The sequence below is a fragment of the Acartia tonsa genome, chromosome 3, assembly GCF_053477335.1.
Source record: "Acartia tonsa isolate MP-2025a chromosome 3, ASM5347733v1, whole genome shotgun sequence".
Classification (NCBI taxonomy): domain Eukaryota; kingdom Metazoa; phylum Arthropoda; class Copepoda; order Calanoida; family Acartiidae; genus Acartia; species Acartia tonsa.
This window is the reverse complement of record NC_137262.1, coordinates 34,791,234-34,797,327: the sequence shown is the minus strand read 5'-3', so window position 1 is coordinate 34,797,327 and position 6,094 is coordinate 34,791,234. Positions and strand designations below refer to the sequence as shown.

The 6,094-nt window shown below is 31.8% G+C and overlaps 1 protein-coding gene across 33 annotated transcripts in view; it reads right to left on the bottom strand.

Annotated features, from left to right (window-relative positions):
* LOC145313990 (ubiquitin-conjugating enzyme E2 N) overlaps positions 1 to 6,094 on the bottom strand; it is a 257,338-nt gene that overhangs the window by 158,263 nt on the left and 92,981 nt on the right. The gene's annotated exons all lie outside the window — the stretch shown is intronic.

The following is a 6,094-nucleotide window of genomic DNA, read 5'->3' as shown; positions in this document are numbered from 1 at the left end:
CGAAGGATCTCGCTAACCACTGAACCGATATGGATATTCAACAGTGTAGAGTGGAAAGGTTTTTAACTATTTTATGAAAGGGTACCACCCCCCACCTAGATAAATCGCCCATGAACAAAGAAGTAACTTCCCCCCATTTAAAAAAAATTAAATTTAAAGTGAAGTGACTCGACTTCCACTCCTCCCTTCAAGGGCCACTAGATGCCTCTAGGGGCGGAGCCGCTAGTTATCAAGAAAGAAAATAATAATTATAAAAACTACTTTAAATAGTAGAATAGTTTTTTTATTTCTTCCAATTTTGATTTTATTACATTCTTGAATGAGTCATATCTTAAACTTTATTTGTCCCCATTGAACAATTCCATACATTTTTATATTTATTTAAACCTATAAAGTCAAGTCACAATTCTTTATCTTAAGGTTTTAACAAGGATGACAACATCCTTTAACAATGATTTTGAGAGCATTTAAAAAAATTAATACTGGTTATTCACATTAACAAGGATGAAAACCTCTATAAAAGCAATGCTCAACAATAACATACCAGACAAACAAAATTGCATGATGTTATTGATGTTATAGAATCAGAATAAAAGTCTGAAGTCTGAAATCGAAAGGGTGATTTTTACTTTTAATCCAAATTCCTAACTAGAGCTATTGATTACGTACATATACGGTCGTACCATCCTTAATTGCAGAAAAGTTGGCTTCAAATAAAATGTTGGCTTTTTTTTATTACAACTTTTTGATTGATTTCTTGCATGTATATTATTGTATAATATATACTTGTGAGAACTTGTAACTGTTGATACAAAGATAGAATATTGTACAATAAATATAGTATGTCTAGATGTTTAATCCCTTAATAAAACCAATAAAACATAATGTAGGAATAATCCTACCATTTTAGTGGTAAAAAAGAGTAAACATTTTTGTTAAAAAGTGCAGTTATTTTTTTATTTCATCCATTATAATAAATCAATTTAAACAGGTAAATATAAAGCTTTGCCCATTTTATAGGCTTTGATAATATGAAACTAAATATTAATAAAAAAAATAATCATCTGATAAAAATTTTTTTTTCAGGTTGGATAGAGTATTGTGTCTGATTGATCATATAGTGTAAAAAATCCTATTTTGAACAATTTGGTCAAATGATATCACGATAATTTTTGTCGTTTTTTATAACAAAAAGCTTAATTTGAAATAAGATGTCCAAAATTGGCACAAAAGCTTGCGACAGTTTAGTAAGAGGAAACTATGAAAAGTTTTAAAAACAGCCTAAAACCATCCTGGAACATATGTAAAGCTTCTCTACAACAAAGGGGTATAGGTCCTTTCGTGGCAACTCCCCTTTATTGGGCGTTTCTTAGTATTTTCACCGTAGTTTTTTCTCATATTTCTAGCCCCTACGGGGGGCTCTAACCCAATATAACCTAACCTAACCTAAAATAACCTATCATAAGCCATTTTGAAAATACGACGAATCGTCCCTTAAGGGGCGTTGCCACGAATGGGACTATATTCCAAATAAGTTGTAAACGATATCTTAACAAACCTTTCTATAGGTTAGGTTAATTTTGTTTAATATTCACTAGGGACTCAGGGAGGGATAGTATATTAGACTGTAAATTACACTAGTACCAAAAGTTTATTGTTACGTTGTCTTATTCGTTGCCTCAAAACCTTTTAATATTTGGAAACGTACATTAATTTGTCGTCAATTGTCTTATTCTTTAAGCTCCCTTAATAGCACTCTTTTCTGTTTAAAAAGTTTGTATATGATCAATTAATAGTTAATATTGGAAAGATTATATTACAATTATTTCTTTCCTATAATAGTAAGCTAATATTCAATTACAATTATATAAACTAGCGGCTACGCCCCCAGAGGTAAAAAACACTTTTATCTCCGCTTATACCAAAAAACTCTGGAGGGTGGCGATTTCTCTTGTTAGGGTGGGGGTAGCCCCCTCCCTCCCCCCCCCCCAAAAAAAAGAAAAGAAAATATAACTATAAACCTTCCCAGGACCTATGAGAAGCTACTCTGTAAAGGAAAACCATATCGGTTCAGCGATTAGCAAGATCCTTCGGTACAAACAGACAAACAAACAAACATTCTGTAACTTTTTTATACGGACTAGCGGCTACGCCCCTAGAAGCCTCTAGGGGCACTTAATGTAGGAGGGGGAAAGGTCGACCTCATCTCATTTTAAATTTGAGTTTCAAAAAAAAACAAAAAACCGCTTAATACTTTATATTATAGAATATATATATGATCAGATATGTTGAGAGATATGAATATGTAACCAGTAAAACACTTTTCTGTAATTGTACATTTTAATACGTTTTCGTATCTAGTACAGTTCGCGGTAAAAAAGCTAAGAACTTTATAGGCTGCTAGCGGCCAAATGGTTAAAAAATTATGTAATGTCTGCACATCGGTTTAGCATTCTTAAAAAGTAGTAGTCAAAAGAGTTAAAAAGCAGATTATTTTAAACAGACATACAGACAGGTAACAATTATAAAGACAATTGTGAGATGTATAAATCAATGAAAAGATCTATCAGTTACGGATATACGGACGAACCGACCCTAAGTATAGAAAAACTTCGCATTTAATAAGCGTTTTCAGCAATATCTACAACTTTGTTTTCATCGAATCAATGACCCCATTCTTTTTTCCTTGTTTAAATCATTAAGAACAAAATTTGATAAAAAAAAAATTCCATCAGAAAATTTATCATATATACCTCACGTCATTTTTTAAGAGAGGTGAATGGCTATTCAACAGACCTGTAGTGAACACATACACACATTAAGGAATAAATCCAACTAAAATTTATATAATATATGGGAAGAAATAACCCCCTTTCCCCAAAGAAAAAGGAATGTAGGGGGGAGGGGGGAGTTTTAGATATGGTTTCTAAAGTAATTTTAATTTAGAGGGATGTATTTATTTCTCCCTCATTTTTTACCTCTGGGATGAACTTAATTGTCTATGCACCTAATTTGCCTATTTACATTGCTGATCCTATTTTTACATTCGCTACTTATGAATGTTGTCATCCGTGTTTTAAGATATGAATCATAACAATTATAGGTTTAAATTGAAATAATCATCTACGAATTTAGTTTTTAGAGGTCTAATTGATTTTAGTTAAAACAAGGATGGTAACAAGAATAGTAGCATAACACATCTAAGATAAGTTTGAAAAAAAATGAACAGACCCTATCTTTAAGATAGACAAAAATATCAAAAAACTGCCCAGGGCCTATATAAGGATTTGAAAGGGAGAACTCCATCAGTTTAGTCTTTTAAGAGGCCTTAATGGCCAGACAGAAAAAAACTTTATTACTTTAAAATCATCGTTTTTAAAAGGGGCTTACTTTACATTTACTAGAGAGTTTCCGTGCTTTTATTGTTATACCTTATATTTACAGGAATCTTTAACCAATTTCTGGCTTGTATGGACAACTTATGTCCATTAATGTCAGTCAATATTTTTATCATCGAATAATAGTGGAGTTACTTTCAAAAGGGTTATTAATTCAAAGGAATTTGGTATAGCCAACAAGCGAAATAAATCTAGAATAATATTTGGGGGGAAGATTGAAAGGTCGACAAGTTTTCTAAGTACCCCCCACCCTCCCAACGACAGCTTAATATCAAGTATAAGTTTCGTGATTTTTTTAAAATGAATTTCATTGTTAGTATGAGCGGCTAATTTGTACATTGGACACACATTAATTAAGAATAGTTTTCTCTAAACAACATCCATAAAAGCAAAGCACTGAAACGGTAGGACAAACGGACATTTACACTAGTATAGTGTCAGAAATGAATAATCAGAATATAAAAGTATAAGAATTGAAGCAAATTTGTTGAAAAACTGCTTGATACAGAATAATGTTTATGGACATACTTGATTATAGAGTTGCTTTGCTTATAATATTGTACTTTGTTGTCCCAGGAATATATATACAAAAAATTAGATCAAACGGATAATAAGATCATAAAAATTAGTTGTTAAAAAGGTAGAAAAATCAACATGTTTAAAATGGACATACGGACATTCTGGTAATGATTATAGAGTTACTACGTTTTCTAAATCATACCTGCCTACTACAGGAATCGCCATGCAAAGTTTGAAATCGATAGGACAGTTCTAACATGCCTTAATTAACGAAAAAAAGCTAACTGTCTCGGACGGACGGACGGGCCGACCCTAATTATAGAAAAACTTCGCTTTTAAAATTTTACAAGAAGGTTATTTAATTATCCAAAATTATTGATCTTATTATTGAAAACAAAAGTTCAATATAAGAGAAAGAGGAGAGGTAATTCAAAACTTAAAAATTCCATTCGTTTTCAATATGGCGGCCAAACAACTTCTTGCTTTGGGGCTCTGTGTTTTATTCTTGGGACTAAATCTGCCAATAGTTGAGGAGAAAGGTAGAGCAGCTGCATATACTGTGCTAATCATTCCTAGTTTATTCACTTCAGGTAAATTAGTGTAAATCTAATGTATGGTATTATTGACAGTTGTCCGTAAATAGATAGCAAAAAGTTATATGTTGGGCCTAGAAGCTGCAGAATTAAGTAATATATTGTTCATGTGAATTTTATTTTTACGAACCATTGCTGTTAAACCAAATGATAAAAGTATTTTCAGCATCATGAAAAGTTTTCCTATTTTGCAAAGTATTGCATCAAAAATTTTCATATGGATATTATTATTAGGGGACACTATTGGAAAACTAGTTGAAAAAGCCTTGTGGGTCACTTTTAATTAGGCAACATAAAAATTATAAATTAAAATACCTGTTTCAGGCATGATATATGAATACTACTCAAGTTTTCCAGTTATGAAATACACCCTGCTAACATCAGCTGCTAAATCAGTGGTGGCGTGGCATATGTTCTACACCGCCTCATCATACGGTTATGTAATATTTTCATCCTTGTTTTTGGAAGATCTGAAAAATAGATGGGAAACTGATGGTAATATCACCTGCTACAAAAACCCAGCAGGACTAAAACTTGTATTTTATCCTGTCACTGCCATATTAGAGTTTCAAATACTTAGGCTAACATTTGAAGCATTTCCCTACAGATTTCTAGACATGAACCATGATTTGTTGGCGTATCCCATGGCAATTTCTGTTCCTGTCCTAGCTTTGCTACTTAAAATTTTTATCTATATACAACAAGGAACATTATGTAGTGTAGGACCAGAAATGATACTCCACTTCAAGCTGAATCTTGACATCTCAAAGACAAAGACATATTTTAGTGATAATAGAATTGATAACCTGGTATATTTATTGATAATCATTATTGAGGCATTCATAAGAATCTGTAGATTTTGCAAAAGAGGTAAAAGCACCCAGCGCCGTAATAAAGTTGGTGTTGCTAATCCAAGAGCAAAAGAAGCTTGGATAGAACCTGAAAGTACACTGGACAAACAAGAGACTACTCAAAGTGATGTTAAAATAACAATTGAGAATGAGCCAACAACTAATTTAGAAAACAAAAATAGTAAGCACGAAACTACAATAGGCCCAATTGCTCCAATGTTCTTCTTCGCAACAATCCTATGGTTACTTTACAAGTTTGTATCCAAAGAATATTATTTGTCCTCGGTGTATTATGATTGTTTGTTGCTGGGATTGCCATTTTATTGGATTTTGTCTTCAAATGAAATTATAAAACACTTGAAATTAAAATTCTGTCAATTTAAAACCAACCTTGGATTTGTTTAAATGTTTTTCCAGTATGGCTTTCAAACCGATTAATATCCGGTGGATTAGAGCCGTTTCAAAGCAACTCGTAAAAATCATGCTACAGGCAAATTTTTTTTAATATTGAAATAAAAAAAACCCTAATATCAAAATCAGTTTTGTTAGCACGTGCCTTTGGCATCTAGGGTCTAACAAAACTGGTTTTTATCTCATAATTGTATTTTTTTATATCCGCAACAAATTGGAACATTTGGAACTATTAATGTATTTTGGTTCTAATGAATATCATATATGTATGTATATTTGGATTAGTAATTTTGTAAATTATTGTTTATTAAAAAAAGATTTT